Below are 22,624 nucleotides of genomic sequence, written 5' to 3'. Positions count from 1 at the left end.
TAATGATGATGTTGGGATGACTGATGACTAAGTATTTTAATACTGAATTTTTATTGGGACACAATTACGCCGTTGGTACACATACATGTGATTTGTTCACATTTACATCATATCATCTAAACTTTTTTTATTGCGTAATTTGTACTTCAATTTTGTTTAACTATTATGGTTGGCACTCCAACTTAACTGCAGTCAAAGTTTAGGTGTTATGATTCAAATGTAAAAAAATCACAGGTATCAACGGTGTAATTTTTCTTTGTCTACATAAATATTTCTATTTTGTCTAAAAAAAAAAAACATTTACATGTAAAAGATAACTATAAAATTTATTATTCACCTTTCGAATTGGTCTCAATAAATTTTTTCTTGAAAATTTCAAGTCAAATTTATCATGAATAAAAAGATAAAAGCGTCATTTAGTTGGCAGTCTTGTTAAAACTGATCAATCCTATATTAATGTTACTTAATTAAGGATTGAGTGCAATGAGATTATAGGGGTGGAATGGGATGTTGATGATTGTTTTGGGCCCTGATGATCGTCTTTCACTTTAGCAATCAAGTGATCAACCACCCCGACCCGGTCTTGATTATTGATTAGCATAATTCACCTTAACACAATGTAAAAGTTCCTTGGGCAAAGTCACAAGTGAAAATTACAAAGGCTAGAGTAAATGGCAGAGAATCAACAACCTATAAATGAGAGGCCAAACTCCCTATTTATAGTTTTTAGAATATTCGCGGTGTGCGGATTAACTATTATCCGCATTAACTTAGCGGAAGGAATCCACAATCTTTATTAATGCGCAATCTGATCCGCAAACTCAACTTTCAGCGGATCTTCCAAACCTTTTAGGTATTCTTCGCGTAATTTCTGTTTTTAGCCTTTAGCACTTAAAATATACATATACAATGCTATGTATATGATCAAAAACGTTCAAAGAACATGCTAAATATGGACGAACCTAGATTATAAGCAACGGCGTCCCGTGACACTAGTTTACAAATTCTTGTACAATATACACCTCAAATTATTTAGGACACTAATAAATTTAACTATAGGACCTCAAATATGTTTAAATTCTATGCTTTTTAATAGGTAAACAACCATTAAAGTACTATTGAAATATAATTTGTTTTGAATAAAATTTAAGGACCCGTTTAAATTTTCATTTTAGATTCACCGCTGATGCTGAATATTGTTTGGAGTATATGTGTAACAACCCTCACTTTTCGACTTCTAAATTTAGTGAATTAACCCTAGGGTTATCTGCCTGACTATATGTATTAAGGGTTGTTATATACAATTAAATATTGACCGAATAGTAATTTTTAGTCAACAATGTACGCTTAAATAAATAATATATTATTAATTTATATAATTTGACATAATTTAACTAAGTATATAAACTTTGTATCACTTTTATTATTTAGTTAATGTATTATATATTTAACTATATAATAAATCTAATTATATTGATATGCTTAGAGGTGTATATAAAATAGCTTATATTTTACAAGGAAATACTATTAAATACGATACAATTTTACACAAGATATGTATTTATTTATTGAATGGATATACTTAAACCTTGCTACAACACTTATAGGCAGTGTACCTAATCGTACAGTAGTGTAGTTTTTAGTAAGTCCGGTTCGTTCTACAGGGAATCTTTTAATCAAAGCTTAACGCTATATTAGTTTAATTTATAAAAATACGAATATATATATAAGTAATATTATTATTTTAAAGGGGGGTTTTTACCGTTTAATGACCGGTTTGTCGATTTTAAAACTTTAGTCGCAGTTAAAACCAAATGTAAAATATTAAATAAATAAAAGACTTAATTTAAAGCGTAAAGTAAATAACGATAATGAAATTGCGATAAATAAAAGTGTGATAAAATAAACTTGCGATAATTAAAAAGTACGATAATTAAAAGTGCAATTAAATACAATAACAAAAAATAAAAGTGCGATAATTAGAAGTGCAATTAAATATAAAATAAAGGAAATTAAATATGAAATAAAAGAATTATGCTTATTTAAACTTCCGTAATCATGATGTTTGACGTGTTGATTTTAGTTTTATGCCCATGGGTTAATTGTCCTTTGTCCTGGATTATTTAATATGTCCGTCTGGTTTTTGTCCATAACAGTCCATCAGTCATAAATATAAAGTGCGAGTGTCCTCGTCAAATTATCCTTATACCCGAAGTTAAATATTCCAACTAATTGGGGACTTAAACTGTAACAAGATTTTAATACTTTGTTTAATAATTACACCAGGATGTCGACTGAGTGTAACCCAAGGTTTTAATACTTTGTTATCAATTATGCCAAGTGTCCTTGTACATAATTTCACCCCTGTTTTAATAATTCTAGTGGCTATTAATCCATTCCCGTGTCCGTTTAAATGAACGATTATTCGTACATATAAATACCCCGCCCATCGTGTCCGATCGAGTGTAAATGGTTATTTATAGGGACGCCCAATTGTAAATCTTTATATTAACATTAACAAACTATCATTTAGTTAAACAAATATAAAGCCCATTAATAGCCCATAGTCTAATTTCCACAAGTGTCGTTCTTTTGTCCAAACCCCAATTATGGTACAAAGCCCAATTACCCAATTTTAATATTTTTAGCCCAACATCATGATTACTTCGGATTAAATAAGCATAATAATAACTTAGCTACGAGACATTAAATTAAAAAGGTTGAACATAACTTACAATGATTAAAAATAGCGTAGCGTTACACGGACAGAATTTCGACTTACACCCTTACAACATTCGCTAACACACCCTTATTATTATAAATTAAAATTAAAATTATAATATAAATATAAATATTATACGCTGAATGAGGAGAAGAAAAAGATGTGTGTTTTTGCGTCCAAAACTCGCGAACTTTATAGGACAGGCCTGGAAAAAGGGCTCATGCGATCGCATGGGCTTTGCCCTTCAAGGCCATGCGATCGCATGGCCAGCTGGGGAGGCTCAAAAGTCTTTGTTTTTTTATGCCGACGGTTTTTAAATATAATATAATATATATATTAATTTTAAGAATTAATTATATATTATATTATATTCATGTACATAGTTGACTTGAAATTTTTAGTCCGTTGCGTCGAGCGTTGAGAGTTGACTCTGGTCTCGGTTCCGGATTTTCGAACGTCCTTGCGTACAATTTAATATCTTGTACTTTGCATTTTGAATCTTGTACTCTTGTAATTTTGAGACGTTTCTTATCAATAATTGGAATCTTATTGATTGTATTTTGTACTTTTGAGCTTTTTGGTCGTTTGCGTCTTCAATTCGTCGAATCTGTCTTTTGTCTTCACCTTTTATTATTTAAACGAATATCACTTGTAAATAGAACAATTGCAACTAAAAGCTTGTCTTTCTTGAGGGATAATGCTATGAAATATATGTTCGTTTTTAGCATTATCAAATATTCCCACACTTGAGCGTTGCTTGTCCTCAAGCAATATAGTCTTGAAATACTAGAATCACTTCTTTATTCTTCGCACTTTGTACATCAGTGATTTCAATACGGCGGTATAAACAATGGTAGTAACGATATGGTTTACAGTCCCACATGACTTATGAAAATTTAGATCCTTTAGGAAATTGGATCTTTATGAAAACATTTGATTTTTTTGAAAATTAAATCTAGCTTTTACCCTAGATAAGTTTTCCGGAATAACCCTTTACCGGTGTTTGCAAATTCTTTTTGTGGGTTTGGTGGGTTTTAGATTTGAAAATTTTAGCTTAAAACTTATGGTTTTGTGTCACCCACTTGCTAACCTTGTATTAGGAAAGCAACACGTCCAGTATACTTGCTCCGAATATTACCTTTCGATAAACTACCGTCCGGTTGTAAAGGAAAGCTTTGAACAAGCAACTGTTAAGGCAATGTCCCCTGACATGCTTTTAATTATGGTCTATAACGTGTCGGACGCAATTACTATCCTTTGTAGGAGCAATAGTAAAGCTCACCCTTATAATTTTCCAGTCTGGCACAAGGTCCTGTCTTTGACCATGCTATGCAACTACCGTTCTTACGGTTGACACCCGATTTGGTTCAGGTGACCTAATGAATTCCAGGTGAATTCCTAGGATTTTACGTTCAATGGTAATGAACGCATTGAAAATGGGTTTTCATAAAACAAATCAGTTTATAATTTGATCAAAATATTTTCTCGTTCAAGCTCGAGTTTAGATATCATTGAATTCCATGAGTTTGTAATTCTCAATCTTTAAGGTCAATCTCTAGGATTGAGTAATATCAGTCTTAAAAGCTGATTTTTGATCTTTTAAGGAGATTATCCTTTCTGGGGGTCTGATTCATTAGTCTTATCAAGCTAATTTACACGGTGCCCCCCATTGTACGAGATAAATCCTTCTCATGGTTAGGATAAATCTGACCACTTGGCGACTCTGTTTTATGCTGAGGTCCGTGGATTTCCTGCTGATTTTAGAGATGACTTTTCTAGATTTTTCATCAACCTACAGCTGGTCTGGACGACAACTTCATGACCTAAATCAAGAAGCGCGTTTCTTTTTCGAAAGACTTTACTTCCTTTTAACGATGGAATTGATTTATCGTGTAGATCCATCTCTTCTTTTCTTTCATCGGGTAAAACAGTTTAGTTTAGTCCAAAGCAAAAGTATCTTCAATTATTTGTTACAGAAATATGTGACATATGTTTAAGATAACTTGGTAATTTTTCCCACACTTGGCTTTTATTTTCATTTTTATTGTCCTCTATTCCATTTTAAATGAATTTTAACATTTTGGTTTGTTTCTCAATTTATGTCCTTTCCGAGGTAACAATAATTTCGGTGTTAACACCTAGTTTTATCGTTCATAAATATGTATAAACATGATTTTGAGTTCATTTAATTGAAAATTTTGAAAAATTTTACTAGAATTGGGTAGTCAGTATATAAGGCTAGGGCTATTCTTTATTATCAGAGAGCACTAGATTCTAATACAACTACTACGTTACTAGTATTTTTAATGGTAACCAAGTGTTTAAGATAAAAATTTTAAAAATCCGAAAGAATTTAACCCCTTCCCACACTTAAGATCTTGCAATGTCCTCATTTGCAAGAAATCAGTAACAATTTAAATTATTGAGGGTGATTAGCGTAGAAATGATTAAATTTTACCAAAGTTTCCAAACATATTGGCGTTTGTTTGCTGAATGATAAATGGTGCATATCATTTGTTCATTCCGTCTGTTGTTACATCACATTTATTTGTCATCTTGTCGTCAAAATTAGTAGCTTTTGCTGAACTTAATGCCAGTCTTTGAAAATGCGTTGTTTTACCCTGTTTTGTACAATTTACAATATACATACATACAAATATAAACATGCATGACAATTTGAAATGGGACTTAATATCCCACTTTCAAATCCTAAATGTGAAATATTAGTACACAATAATAATAAAAATGATAAAGATTACATAAGTATATTCAATAACATAAGTTTAAACATGAATAAGTAAAAAGATAAAAACATAAAAATCATATAAATAACCAAATGAAACTAAATCAGTCTGGATATGGGTTCCAGTTCATCTCGTCAGGTGGGTTCCATTGTTGGTTATAGGTGTTTTGATAGGCTTGGTTATAGTCATACCGGTTAAAGGGTGGTCGGATATCGGGGCTGTGTGGCGGAAAATGAGCAGGTCGAGTAGGTACATAGTTATTTGGTACCTGATATGATAGCTGGCTCATGATTTGGTGCTGATGAACTAACCAGCTATCGTGTTGGTGTCGCCTATAATCCTCGTATACTTGCTCGGAGTTCCACTGCTCATACATACTATGTCTGGCCGCGTTCGTCATTGCTTCCTCATCTATACGAACGTGGACGTCAAGAATAGCATCTCGAAAGACATACCTAATGTCTTCTGCCTCCTCCATTTCCTCGTCTGAGCCTCTCTCTACCTGAGAATGAGATCCCTCATAGGGTACTGCCTGGTTACGTCTACTTTTCAATACCTTAGCACCCACATAAACTTTCAATCCTAAGGGCTCAACCTGTTCTCTACAAAGCTGTAATGGACCCCCTTGGTTCCTATCAACACCTAAATACTCTCCAATGAGAGTAACAAAAATACCTCCTCCTATTATACTCCCTTCCTGCATTCCCTCTACCATTTTAGATAAATAAAAAGCAACACAGTAAGGGATATTGACAAAGCTTCTAGGATCCCGAATACACTTTAGGTAGAATAAATCATGTAAGGTAATTTTTTCTTTATTGTGACCTCTCTGTGTAATCGAGTTAGCCAAAAATCTATTGTAACAGACTGAAACCCGGGCTAGTTGTAAGTTGCCTATTTTGCCCTTAGGGTTTGTGCTTAGTCTTAAGTACTTTTATTTTAATTATTTTATTAGTGTTTTATTATAATTGTGTTGTGACCAGTTTGTGACAAGGGTCCCAGAACAGGTTTGTTTATTTTATTTGGACCTCGTTTGGGCTACCTAATCTTGTGCGAAAGATTTTAAATAACTTGAAAATACCCGTGTGTGATGGGGTATGGGATTTTAACCCCAAATAAGTGTCTAAGAGCTGCTCATTTATCTCATTTCCACCTTCTCTCTAAAAACACCCCGTACCTAACTTTCAACTCCTTGAAAATCCTAATTTGATTTTGTGAGCTTTTGGATTAATTGAAGTTAGCAATCGATTCCTTGTGTTCTTGTGATCATCTTAAGGTAAGTATTGCAAAGATTTATGTATTAATCTTGTTGGAAATTGGGTTTTGGGTGTAAATGGGTTTTTAATGAATTTTGAGCTTGAATCTTCATATTATGTGTTTGTATGTGTTAATTGATGTTAGAAATAGGTTGTATATATGTTTATTAGCTTCCATGTGCTTAAAATTTGATCAAAATCGCTCAAAAATTGAGTTTTTGGGAAAAAATGTTCGAAATCAGCGTTTTTTGTTCGAAATCCAGTTGCTACAGTATTTTGCTACATTACCCGAATTGCTACAGTGCCCGAGTTGCTACAGTGCCTGAGTTGCTACGGTGTCACTAGTTGCTACAGTACCGAGTTGCTACATTGTCACTATTTGCTACAGTGTTCGGTATTGCTACAGTGTCACTATTTGCTACAGTACTGAATTGCTACAGTGCCTGAGTTGCTACAGTGTCACTATTTGCTACAGTACCGAGTTGCTATAGTTCCACTATTTGCTACAGTACCGAGTTGCTACAGTGCCACTATTTGCTACAGTACCTTTTATGAAATTGAACCGGGCGTAACTTTCAAAACGTAACTCCGTTTTTGATGAATAAACTATCGTTAGAATTGTAATAAAGAATACTTTTCAATGGTGAACTTTTAAGAAACTAGATCAAACTATTTTTGGGCCGAAAAAGGAGTTTTAGTGTGTATATCGTGTTTTGCACGCACCTGTATGCCATTATTGAGTGGAGTCATGATGTAGACTCATAAAATTATGAATATATGGTGTTATGACCTAGTTAATCGTATGAAATGATTATATTATTTATTGGATATGTATATTAACTTTGTTTGTGTTGTTCTCAGGTTATAAGGATAAGGAGGAAGCTCAGAAATAATAACTGAGCAGTTGCTGGTAATTGGTGAGTGGGTCTATCTCCGGTTAGAGTTTAAGTAGCATATCATGCTACTGTGGTTGACTCTTTTACCATGCATAGTGTATAAATTACCTTGTTAGAATAATATAGTATGCCTGATGTTGTATGTGATTTATGTGTACACTGTGTGAATGGCACCAGTCGGGCTTAGGGAGACTGGGGACTCGAGACCGTGCCTAGGTGAGGTTAGAGTCCGTATGAGGTCAACCGTGCCTAGGGGAGGTTGGGTCTATAGGCTACTGATTGTGGAGTATAGTGTGAATGATGCATCCCCTGCATCTGGATAACTATACTGTGAATTGAGTAGCAGGGACTATCGGTAGACTCAGGCCCGATCAGCTGAGAGTCGTGTGCTCGTACAAGCCGCCGATCCTCGTATTGTCTTATTGTATGCTAGTTGGTAGTTAGCAAGTGTTGTTGTTAGTATATAGCTTGTGTGTGGGTTAAGCTATATCTGTTAGATAGATTCCATTCACTTAGCGGTGCGCTAATCCCCCACATGTTTCCCCCTTTTGCAGGTTTAGGTACTGCTAGTCGGGATGGGTATTGATGCAGATGATATGTTTGACAACCCAACTCTGATGTGGACTTTTGTATAAATAATGTTTTGTGATTGAAAGGACCCGTTCATATACATTATAAACGATTCACAATAGTTGATTACATTGCGAGGTATTTGACCTCTATATGATACATTTTACAAACATTGCATTCGTTTTTAAAAGACAAACTTTCTTTACATCAAAAATTGACAGGCATGCATACCATTTCATAATATCCACTATCCAACTATAAATTGATTTAATAATAATCTTTGATGAACTCAATGACTCGAATGCAACGTTCTTCGAAATATGCTATGAAAGACTCCAAGTAATATCTTTAAAATGAGCAAATGCACAGCGGAAGATTTCTTTAACACCTGAGAATAAACATGCTTTAAAGTGTCAACCAAAAGGTTGGTGAGTTCATTAGTTTATCATAATCATTTATTTCCATCATTTTAATAGACCACAAGAATTTCATTTCCAGTTCTCATAAATATACGTCCCATGCATAGAGACAAAAATAATCATTCATATGGTGAACACCTGGTAACCGACATTAACTAGATACATATAAGAATATCCCCTATCATTCCGGGATCCTCCTTCGGACATGATATAAATTTCGAAGTACTAAAGCATCCGGTACTTTGGATGGGGTTTGTTAGGCCCAATAGATCTATCTTTAGGATTCGCGTCAATTAGGGTGTCTGTTCCCTAATTCTTAGATTACCAGACTTTAATAAAAAGGGGCATATTCGATTTCGATAATTCAACCATAGAATGTAGTTTCAATTACTTGTGTCTATTTCGTCAAACATTTATAAAAGCGCATGTATTCTCAGTCCCAAAAATATAAAGGGTAAAAAGGCAAATGAAACTCACCATACTGTATTTCGTAGTAAAAATACATATAACATCATTGAACAAGTGCATGGTTGGCCTCGGATTCACGGACCTAAATTAATTATATATATTTATGTGTTGGTCAATATTTGTCTAACAAATTAGGTCAAGTCATAGTGTACCACAATCCTAATGCTCGAGACTAATATGCAAAAGTCAACAAAAGTAAATTTGACTCAAAATAATTTCCAAAAATCTATACATGATTAATATATAGTTTAAATGTCGTCGTTTTATATTTTTAAATATTTTTTTAAAAGATTTATTAGAGTAAATAATATAATTTATTTATTAATAAATAAAATTTTATATTAAATTTATATAATAAAATATACTTTTATATATATATTAAGTAATAAAATTTATAGGGTTCATTTAATATCATAAAGATAATATGATAGGTATTATTAAAGTAAGTTATTACACGTAGTAAAATATGTTTGTATCACATATTTATTTGATAAAATAATATCTATAATGATAGTAAGTAAAAGTTGTATTATTTTGTAATAATAATAATTATTATAAAAATATCAATATTTATAATCACTAAGATGACATTATGATAAAACGATAATTCTAATTATGATAACTTTAATATTTACGATAATTTTTAATATTATCTTTAAAATAATAATTCTATTTAAAATAATAATAATAATGATATTTTATAGTAACAATGACATTTCTATTAAAATGATAATTTTTGTTAAAATGATAGTTTTAATACTAACGATACTTTTAATAATAATAGCAATGATAAAAATAATAAGAACGATAATTTTATCTAAATCAATATTTTATAATATTTTAATTTCATCATGATACTCTTACTCATTATTTCCTAATCGTTTCGTTTAATAGCTTTTAATCGTCTTTTATATCGTGTTCATAATAATGATAATAATAGTAATCAAAATAATTAGGTGTTACAAATATTTATTTTAATTACACTAATATTAATAATGATAGTTACTATAACATTATTAACGATAATACTAATAATTATCTTAATGATTATATAGTAATAATAATAATAACAATAACAATAACCATTTTTAAATAATGATATATATATTAATAATGATAATAATAATAATAATAATAATAATACTAATAATAATAATAATAATAATAATAATAATAATAATAATAATAATAATAATAATTGGATAATAATAATAATACTAATTATAACTTTAACGATAATAACGATAGTAATAAAAAAAATTACAATTTTTAATGATAAATCCCTTTTATTGATAAAGATAATAATAATCATAATAATAAGATAAAACTAGAACGACGATAAAAACGACGATAATAATAATCATTTTTAATAAAAATATCAAAAATTCAATTGATTATAACTTCTAATCCGTTCATCGAAACCATTCGATATCTAAAGGAAAAGTTCTTAATTTTTCGCTAGCTTTCCAAGGACATGCATATCTTATACCTTCTCTCAACCGCAAGTGTAACTAATTCAAGATTTAACCTAACCTGTCTAAGGGCAATATCAAAAGTACAAGCATGCATAATCCTAAATACTCGAGCACTAGTCAGGGATACACTATTAGTATGTAAAAGTTAAATTATGAGTACTCACGTATCAATATTGAGATTCAATATTGCAGGAAAGGTACGTAGACGCAACGGAAATGATAAACACTATATTGACCTCACGAGCATACCCATGAACCATACTCAATCACCTCCATAGCTATAACCCATAATTTCCTTAATCCTATCCTACTCGAAAAACAATTTCGAAACTACTCGGACAGCACTCCGTCGTAATATTTTATGTATACTAATAATATCTTGAAATAATACGGAGTAAATATATATATGTAAATCGATTGAGAGAATTTAGAGAAAAATATTTTCAAGTTTCTATGAAATAATGAAACCTATTGAATTCTATTTATAATAGATTTTTGAATTATTAAAGTGAATTATTAAAGTATGAATTATTAAAGTGAATTATTAAAGTATGAATTATTAAAGTGAATTATTAAAGTATGAATTATTAAAGTAAAGTAAAGTAAAAATAAAGTAAAGGTAAAGTTTAAGTATAGTAAAAGTATAAAACTATGTACGTATAATACGCGTATAAATATATATAATATTAATTTAAATCATTATATATATTTAATAAAATAAAATATAAATATCTTTATCTTTATCTTTATCATACTAATTAAGTAGTGAGTTGTCAAAAGTGGTTCTAGATATTTATAAAAGTTATATACGTTTTAATAATAAAGTTCTTTTTAAACTGAAAACGTTTTTGTACGTTTGAAACTAAATAGATCAATCGAGTCTTTATGAGATTCAATCTTCCACTATCCTTTGTCTAGTTCTCAATGATTGACAATTTGTTCTTATTTATAAATCACTTTACCATTTTCCGAATATTGTTAAAATAGAAAGATTTCTCAAATCAACGTGGGCCTTTCAACAGAGACTTGTAATCATAATTCAATATATCTGATAATTCAATCATTTGATCTTATCTTCTAATTCCATTGATAAAAATTTTGAAACAGATACAATCATATAAAGTATTTAATCTAATATTTTGTTTACGTTTCAAGTTATAATATATATACACATATACATATATAATCATATTCGTTTAATGGTTCTTGAATCGTTAGAACTTGGTCGAGGTTGAATGAATGTATGAACATAGTTTAAAATTCTTGAAATTTAACTTAACAAATATTGATTATCGTGTCAGAAACATATAAAGATTAAAGTTTAAATTTGGTTGAAAATTTCCGGGTTGTCACAGTGATAACGTAACACCGTTGTGTAAACTTAAACGTAATGACGTGACTTATATTGTGTTTGTTAATAAAGTCTTCCGCTGTGTATTTAAAAAAAAAAATGGCCGGTGTTACAAGTTGGTATCAGAGCATGGTTTGATAGCAAATACGTGCGCGTATTTTGTTCCCAAACCCTGAGGCAAGTCAAACATGTCTGTGGGAGTGGGGGCTAAGTGAAAATAGGATATACGTGTGTTAGTTGTGATTGAACTAACTGTTATCCACTAAGCTTTTGTGTGAGCTGTTTTGTAGCACATGTATGGCTGATAGAAAAGCAATTGGCCCATCCTATCCGTGGGGGCTAAGGTCACCATGATTGCTCGTTATTATCCTATCCGTGTTTGTATGTGATTACAGGAACTGCAGGAACGAGATTTGGATGTTTGACTATGTTAGACTTAGTCAGACGTACGAGTGAAACCTCACTAGTACGGCTGACAGGCTCATACGCACGGTTGATGCTGAGCTAAGTCACAATTACAACCTAAATGAGAAGACACGAGTGAGTGATCACCCGTACGGCTGATGAAGCTAACTCGTACGTGTGATGGATGAATCGCACAGGTGAGTCAACAGCAGAGGTATATAAAGTCTTATATTCTTCATTTTTAGGTTAAGCCTCTCATTTGTTACACACACTCAGATCTGGTGAGCTCCTCCGATTCTCTTTCAGTCCAAATCACCCAGGTGGTGAATAATAGCTCTAGGTGTTGATCTAATCACACTTGATTTAGTTGTGGTTTGACTAAATTAATAAAAAAAAAAAAAAAAAACTTAACCTATTCACTAGAGGGTTTGATTCACTTATTCCGCCATTGTGTGAGTTAAATCTGTTGATTTCTAAGTTCCTAGTCATGTTTCATCACCTTCTATTCTTTCCCCCTCAACTCATATTTTAAAGTATTCATCAATATGCTCCATCCAGTTCTGATTCTCGATATACTTCTAACTTTCATATCGGTTATTCTTCTTTTTCATCTACCGCAGGAAGAATCTATTTACTTCTACTATACTCTTGGGTTTATAGTGTTTCTAGTTCTCCCGTATCTTTATATTGCTATATGCATCGATATATATGGTTTATAATTTCTGGTTTGTCGTTGGGCTTTATATGTTCCCTTATATTTCAAAGTCTCTGCTTCTGTCTTCTATAATCATTATCATTCACAGTTAATGCTCTCTTTTATTTGCTGCAATTTATACCCCAATTTCTATTTCGGAGTTTTGTCCTTTTGTTTCTTCTTCTTGCGATTAAGTACCGCTTGTAATGGTCCAGAATTCACAGATATGAATTTCGGAATGAACATTGTTAATGTTTTAGGAAGGAAATTATGATGGCACGATCTTGACTTGTCAAATTACTAGAATACCTTGGAAAAGGCCGAATCATCAAGAAATATTTTCTTGATATTTTAGAGGTTAAATAGAATACAAGAGTCGTATAACATGACACATGATGATGTTATGATCTGTGAATCATCAAGTTCCATTTAGAAACTCAGCATGACTTACTGTAATATAATCACATTGATCAAGTGTCATTATATTATACTAATTCATGCTTCAGTTCCCAACACTACTTCAAAATATTCCTATTTTAAACTTGAATGTTTCAGAATTTAGAAACTAAAATAGTTTCTTTTATGATGTAATACAGATAGCGCGAAGAGGTAAATGATTTCAAATAAGAAAATTTAAGAAAATATCTTCTGAAATATGGAGGATATTTATAATGAAAGGTATGATGATATTTTAGAATTTCTAATATCAGAGGATGATGAAGAATATTGTCCGCAGGGGTTTAGAGTCAGGAGCAAGGTATTCATTAATGACTTCAGCAGGTACTGAATCATTTGGATCCTTTGAAGTCAGGTTCAGTCTTTGTAATTTGTCCACAGCCTCCTTCATACTTTGCTCAATCCATTTTCCAGTACCAAAACTTCTCTTTTTCTGCGCTTTGCCAGCACACTTCATCATTATCATCCAGCTTTTACTGTTTAAAGTCGTTTATAGTTTTTGCTGCTTCATCAGCATTTTTTTTCCGGAGAACCAATTCGTAGTTCGGAGTGTTTTTCATAAACTTCACATTCAAATTAAGTCCAGAAGATAGACGTTATATATACACATATAACTGTTGGCGTAGACATGCTGCGAGATTTCAAAATACTGATTGCTAATTCTCAATGATTCGTATGGCAATTCTCATTACAAAATGCGAATGAGTAAATGATGGGGTTTCAATGAATAATTATAATGACTTTTTTTGGAGAGGCTAAAGTCAAAGGGTAATGAAGTTGTTGGTACATCTGCTAATAATGTGGTGGAATGTAAAAGGTTCTCTGGTAACGATGGTGTATATCTCAAGGTTATAATAAGGTTAGTCTGACTGAAAAGTCGAAGTTGACTTGCTGGAGCTGTGACAAAACTGGCTACTTTGAATTGGAGTCGCAAAGTTATTTTTGCTAATAAATGCCAAAGAATCTGACGCGGATACGTTGTTTAAACTTTTACTTTGGTTTCAAGAGTTTTTCGGGTACATAACTGTGGGTAACATGTGGTTGGATCATCATCTCGATTGCTCATCATTCGAAGTGTCTTTAGAAATTTTCGAAGGGTTTGAACACAGATTGTAATCGTTAACATACATTTGATGTTCTAACACAGTTTTGAAGTCAAAATATAGCTTGTGAAATATGTAAGGATCTAAGAGTGATGATTTTGGTCATATCTCAAGTTGAATTTTGAGATTTCAAAATCAGAATATGTAATTAAATTTTGAATGAGTATGGTTGTTTTGATTTCTATAAAAGAATGTATATTGTTGTGAAAGTAGAGAGTATAATAGATGATTTACTGAATCAGATTCGAAGAATGTAACATATTAATTGTGAATTTATATATCTCTCGGGTATTACCTACCCGTTAAAAAAAATTTCACAATTAATATTTTGTACAAAAGAATTTTATTACAGTCTTTATGAAAATATATATATGTATATTTTCTTCAGATGTAACATAGATTTAATGAGTTAATGTTAAATTAAACTCATTTGATTTACGGTTGAAACTAGAATTGAATAATCCCTAAAGGCTTTAAAAAGTACATAACTTTTACGCAGTATTTCTTTAATGACATTGAAATTATGAATCAATACTTCGTTATTTATTGATGTATGATGTTCGTTTCGTGGAATTCTTGTGAATTTCGCAAAGTACGAATGATGTTATCTGAAAAGTTTCGGGTACATCGATGATGATAGTGTAAAATCAAATATATACTTGATTTATTATGAATTGGAATTTGTTGAATTGCGACAGAGATTGTAGTTAACGCTGGTTAAGTTGCGGCCGAAGGACGTACATTATTGCATATTTGTAATATGAATTAACCGAGTAGTTAAGATTCACACACAATAGTTTAGCATGGAAACATTTATTTCAATATATATATATATATATATATATATATATATATATATATATATATATATATATAATACATATAATTTCTTCAGAGGGAATGAGTTAATTCTTCATAACTCGTTGATACAATATACACGTTATTGATTCGTAATGATGTCCACAGTGATTCTTGAACTGACGGAGTTTGTGATGTTATCTGTGTTGTTGATTCGGATGTTGACTGTACTGACGATGCTGGTAACGCTGACTGTACTGTTGATGCTGTTGGTAAAGTAAGTTTAGCTTGTTAATCACACACCATTTTTGGCAGGGTTTCTACTCTTCCTTCTATCATTTTGGTTCGCTTAACTGATTTATGGTTAGGGCTAGATTAGATAATCTCTAAGACTTTAGAGATTACATAATCGCCGCGGAATGTTTCTCCAATGAAGTTATGAATTAATACTTCATCAGTTATTGTTGTTGGTACTCCTTGGTATCTATGGTGCGTATGACGTTGATGCTCGTGGGACAGATTGTGAAGTTGAGGTTTACGACGTGGTTGTGGTTGGAGGTGGTAATGGTACTGTTGGCGTTGATGATGGCGGTACTGGTTATGCTGCTGATGCTGCTGCTGGTGTTTGTAATCTCTGCACCATATTCTCCAAAGCCACTACCCGAGCGCGAAGCTCGTTGACTTCTTCTATTACACCGGGGTGATTGTCGGTTCGGACGAGTGGATAAATAAAATCTAAAATTTTATGTAATATATAATCGTGACGAGATACTCTGGAAATGAGCGAGAAAATGGTGTTTCGGACAGGTTCACCGGTAAGTGCTTCAGGTTCTTCGTCAAGAGGGCAATGTGGTGGATGGAAGGGATCACCTTCTTCTTGTCTCCAATGATTGAGGAGGCTACGAACCCATCCCCAATTCATCCAGAATAGGTGATGACTGATTGGTTAATCCATTCCGGTCACACTGCTTTCGGAGCTTGAGTGAGATTTCATTTCGGAATCCGAGTGACTTGAACTAACGAAGAATTCCATTTCGTACGATTTGATAAAGGATTTTTCGATATAAAATGATTTTTCTGGCTATCAGGTGATATTCTATTTACATAGGATATCTATATATATAGATCAAAAGATTTTTGTAGATTACGGAGGAATTTGCGGGATATGTCAGGCAAAGTTTAAAGTAATAGATACGATAAGATATGATTTAGCAGATACGCTAAGATATGAATTTTGTCTATACACTACTCATGCAATTAATGTAGCAAGACGTGTCTAGACTAATAATGATAAGTAGGTAATTTCATAAGGATGATAAGCAGATGATTTCCGACTAGAATGATAAGCAAAACTTTTGACATGCAGACACGGTCGAAGTCCAGACTCACTAATGCATCCTAACGACTTATAAGTTAGACCCATTAATGCAGACCTGGTTCGCTAAGACCACCGCTCTGATACCAACTGAAAGGACCCGTTCATATACATTATAAACAATTCACAATAGTTGATTACATTGCGAGGTATTTGACCTCTATATGATACATTTTACAAACATTGCATTCGTTTTTAAAAGACAAACTTTCTTTACATCGAAAATTGACAGACATGCATACCATTTCATAATATCCACTATCCAACTATAAATTGATTTAATAATAATCTTTGATGAACTCAATGACTCGAATGCAACGTTCTTCGAAATATGCTATGAAAGACTCCAAGTAATATCTTTAAAATGAGCAAATGCACAGCGGGAGATTTCTTTAACACCTGAGAATAAACATGCTTTAAAGTGTCAACCAAAAGGTTGGTGAGTTCATTAGTTTATCATAATCATTTATTTCCATCATTTTAATAGACCACAAGAATTTCATTTCCAGTTCTCATAAATATACGTCCCATGCATAGAGACAAAAATAATCATTCATATGGTGAACACCTGGTAACCGACATTAACTAGATACATATAAGAATATCCCCTATTATTCCGGGATCCTCCTTCGGACATGATATAAATTTCGAAGTACTAAAGCATCCGGTACTTTGGATGGGGTTTGTTAGGCCCAATAGATCTATCTTTAGGATTCGCGTCAATTAGGGTGTCTGTTCCCTAATTCTTAGATTACCAGACTTTAATAAAAAGGGGCATATTCGATTTCGATAATTCAACCATAGAATGTAGTTTCAATTACTTGTGTCTATTTCGTCAAACATTTATAAAAGCGCATGTATTCTCAGTCCCAAAAATATAAAGGGTAAAAAGGCAAATGAAACTCACCATACTGTATTTCGTAGTAAAAATACATATAACATCATTGAACAAGTGCATGGTTGGCCTCGGATTCACGGACCTAAATTAATTATATATATTTATGTGTTGGTCAATATTTGTCTAACAAATTAGGTCAAGTCATAGTGTACCACAATCCTAATGCTCGAGACTAATATGCAAAAGTCAACAAAAGTAAATTTGACTCAAAATAATTTCCAAAAATCTATACATGATTAATATATAGTTTAAATGTTGTCGTTTTATATTTTTAAATATTTTTTTAAAAGATTTATTAGAGTAAATAATATAATTTATTTATTAATAAATAAAATTTTATATTAAATTTATATAATAAAATATACTTTTATATATATATTAAGTAATAAAATTTATAGGGTTCATTTAATATCATAAAGATAATATGATAGGTATTATTAAAGTAAGTTATTACACGTAGTAAAATATGTTTGTATCACATATTTATTTGATAAAATAATATCTATAATGATAGTAAGTAAAAGTTGTATTATTTTGTAATAATAATAATTATTATAAAAATATCAATATTTATAATCACTAAGATGACATTATGATAAAACGATAATTCTAATTATGATAACTTTAATATTTACGATAATTTTTAATATTATCTTTAAAATAATAATTCTATTTAAAATAATAATAATAATGATATTTTATAGTAACAATGACATTTCTATTAAAATGATAATTTTTGTTAAAATGATAGTTTTAATACTAACGATACTTTTAATAATAATAGCAATGATAAAAATAATAAGAACGATAATTTTATCTAAATCAATATTTTATAATATTTTAATTTCATCATGATACTCTTACTCATTATTTCCTAATCGTTTCGTTTAATAGCTTTTAATCGTCTTTTATATCGTGTTCATAATAATGATAATAATAGTAATCAAAATAATTAGGTGTTACAAATATTTGTTTTAATTACACTAATATTAATAATGATAGTTACTATAACATTATTAACGATAATACTAATAATTATCTTAATGATAATATAGTAATAATAATAATAACAATAACAATAACCATTTTTAAATAATGATATATATATTAATAATGATAATAATAATAATAATAATAATACTAATAATAATAATAATAATAATAATAATAATAATAATAATTGGATAATAATAATAATACTAATTATAACTTTAACGATAATAACGATAGTAATAAAAAAAAATTACAATTTTTAATGATAAATCCCTTTTATTGATAAAGATAATAATAATCATAATAATAAGATAAAACTAGAACGACGATAAAAACGACGATAATAATAATCATTTTTAATAAAAATATCAAAAATTCAATTGATTATAACTTCTAATCCGTTCATCGAAACCATTCGATATCTAAAGGAAAAGTTCTTAATTTTTCGCTAGCTTTCCAAGGACATGCATATCTTATACCTTCTCTCAACCGCAAGTGTAACTAATTCAAGATTCAACCTAACCTGTCTAAGGGCAATATCAAAAGTACAAGCATGCATAATCCTAAATACTCGAGCACTAGTCAGGGATACACTATTAGTATGTAAAAGTTAAATTATGAGTACTCACGTATCAATATTGAGATTCAATATTGCAGGAAAGGTACGTAGACGCAACGGAAATGATAAACACTATATTGACCTCACGAGCATACCCATGAACCATACTCAATCACCTCCATAGCTATAACCCATAATTTCCTTAATCCTATCCTACTCGAAAAACAATTTCGAAACTACTCGGACAACACTCCGTCGTAATATTTTATGTATACTAATAATATCTTGAAATAATACGGAGTAAATATATATATGTAAATCGATTGAGAGAGTTTAGAGAAAAATATTTTCAAGTTTCTATGAAATAATGAAACCTATTGAATTCTATTTATAATAGATTTTTGAATTATTAAAGTGAATTATTAAAGTATGAATTATTAAAGTGAATTATTAAAGTATGAATTATTAAAGTGAATTATTAAAGTATGAATTATTAAAGTAAAGTAAAGTAAAAATAAAGTAAAGGTAAAGTTTAAGTATAGTAAAAGTATAAAACTATGTACGTATAATACGCGTATAAATATATATAATATTAATTTAAATCATTATATATATTTAATAAAATAAAATATAAATATCTTTATCTTTATCTTTATCATACTAATTAAGTAGTGAGTTGTCAAAAGTGGTTCTAGATATTTATAAAAGTTATATACGTTTTAATAATAAAATTCTTTTTAAACTGAAAACGTTTTTGTACGTTTGAAACTAAATAGATCAATCGAGTCTTTATGAGATTCAATCTTCCACTATCCTTTGTCTAGTTCTCAATGATTGACAATTTGTTCTTATTTATAAATCACTTTACCATTTTCCGAATATTGTTAAAATAGAAAGATTTCTCAAATCAACGTGGGCCTTTCAACAGAGACTTGTAATCATAATTCAATATATCTGATAATTCAAAAGTAGCACATGTATGGCTGATAGAAACGCAATTGGCCCATCCAACCCCGGAACATTTAGAGCACCAGAAGAGGGTGTTGAGTCGGATGATGATCAGAGTAGTTACATCCTTCAGTTAGAAAGCAAGCTAAAAGAGGCTGAGGACAAAATTAATGAGCTTGAATTGGCGAGACATTCTGGAAATAATGATACACCACCTGGATTCCCAACCGCGCAATCCCAAACGATACCTAATGTGCACCAGAACCAGTTTCAGAATCAAATACCTAATCAATATTATATGCCACCACAAAACACCTTTACTTACCAAAATCCCATGATGATGAATCCATACCAAATGCAAATGTTCCATCAATCTTACATGCAACCATCCAAAAGGTGTACTTATAAAAATTTTCGTGATTGCAAACCCTCCGAGTTCTCTGGAAGTACTGATCCGACTGTAACTCTCAATTGGTTGCGAGAAGTTGAAAGGGTATTTGAAGCGTGCCAGTGTAAACCCGAGCTGAAAGTAACATATGCTAGTCGAATGTTGAAAGGTAGGGCTATGATTTGGTGGGATTCTTTGATTTCCAGTATACCGAAAGAGCAAGTGAGTATGATCACATGGGAACAGTTTCATGGGAAGGTGTGTGAACAGTATTGTAATCCATTTGATATGAACCGAATCAAGACCGAGTTTCTTGAAATGAAGATGACACCTCAAATGACGATTGATGAAGTAGTAGAGAAGTATATGGATAAACTGAGATTTGTACAACAGTGGGTGCCATACGAAGCTTCTCGTATCCAGCATTTTGTTAATATCATTCTGCCAGAGTACCGAACTTTTGTTAGAACAGCTACATCCTTGTCTCAAGCTGTTGTGATGGCTAAGATGGTAGAAAGTGATGTTCAGGCTGCCAGAAACAGAATGTTTGGTAATGTGCTACAATAAGGTGAGCAAGTATCTGGTCAATCAGGATCTAAATCCAAGAAGTCTAGTGGGTTTAAATAAAAGGGTAAAAGTGGTCAGAGTAGTATTGGATCTGGATCAGGTAAAGGGAATTGGTGTCACACGTGTCGATCTTCTCACAGTGGTCCGTGTTCTGAGGCTACAAGAAGATGCTTAAAGTGTGGTGTTGTTGGGCATAAGACTTCAGCATGCCCGTATCCGAATAGTGTGTGTTGGAGTTGTCATAAACTAGGGCATCGTGCAATTAGTTGTCCGTCGAAGAGTGGTAGTTCCGGGGCAGGGTCAGGAGCGCGTTCAGCATCAGCCGTAGGGTCAACTGCCTCGAGTGGGCAGAAGAGGAAGAGCCCTTCAACAGCAGAGGCTAGAGCTTTTTAGATGTCGGTGGAAAATGCTGTGGCAACCGACGAAGTAATCATCGGTATGTTTCTAATCAACTCAATACCTGCTCGCGTATTATTTGATTGTGGTGCCAATAGGTGTTTTATGTCCCTAGATTTCTGTGCTAAGTTGAATTTACCAGCTACTGTGTTACCCAAGCCAGTTAGTGTAGAAGTAGCTGATGGTAAGACCACACCCGTCACAACCTATGTGACTGGGGTTTGTATAGAGATCGAAGGGAAGTCTTTCCCGGTGACTTGTTTAGTGTTACCTATTCCTAGCTTTGATGTAGTACTAGGAATGGATTGGTTGAGCTCGCTTAGGGCTAATATTAAGTGTGATAGGAAAATGATTACCTTTCGTTCGACCGATGGAACCCGTGTTGTGGCCCGAGGGGAGCGGGGAGGGTATAATTTTCTGTTGATAACCATGATGAAAGCGAAAAAGTCAATGGCAAATGGTTGTGAATCATTTCTTGCATATGTGATTGATGCGAAGAAAGAAAAGAAAACAGTGGCCGATATTCCGATAGTATCAGAATTTCCCGAAGTGTTCCCAGATGAGTTACCAGGTCTGCCGCCGGTAAGGGAAGTTGAATATAAGATTGAATTGGTTCCTGGAACAACTCCAGTTGCAAAAGCTCCATACCAATTAGCGCCGTCTGAAATCCGTGAAATGATGTCATAGATTCAAGAACTATTAGATCGTGGGTTTATCCGACCGAGTTCTTCACCGTGGGGTGCTCCGGTATTGTTTGTTAAAAAGAAAGATGGGTCAATGCGTATGTGTATTGATTATCGTGATTTGAACAAAAGAACAGTGAAGAATAAGTATCCGTTACCTCGAATAGACGATTTGTTCGATCAGGTACAGGGTGCTTCATTCTTTTCTAAGATAGACTTACGATCCGGATATCATCAGGTTCGTGTTGCTGAATCAGATATACCGAAAACAGCGTTCAGAACAAGGTATGGTCATTATGAATTTCTTGTCATGCCGTTTGGGTTGACGAATGCGCCAGCAATCTTCATGGATCTAATGAATAGAGTGTGTCGCCCGTTCTTAGATAAGTTTGTGATTGTGTTTATAGATGATATACTAGTGTATTCAAAGACCGAAAGTGAACATGCTGAACATCTGAGA

Source organism: Rutidosis leptorrhynchoides, chromosome 5, assembly GCF_046630445.1.
Source record: "Rutidosis leptorrhynchoides isolate AG116_Rl617_1_P2 chromosome 5, CSIRO_AGI_Rlap_v1, whole genome shotgun sequence".
In the NCBI taxonomy this organism is placed as follows: Eukaryota; Viridiplantae; Streptophyta; class Magnoliopsida; order Asterales; family Asteraceae; genus Rutidosis; species Rutidosis leptorrhynchoides.
This window is presented reverse-complemented; position numbering follows the sequence as displayed.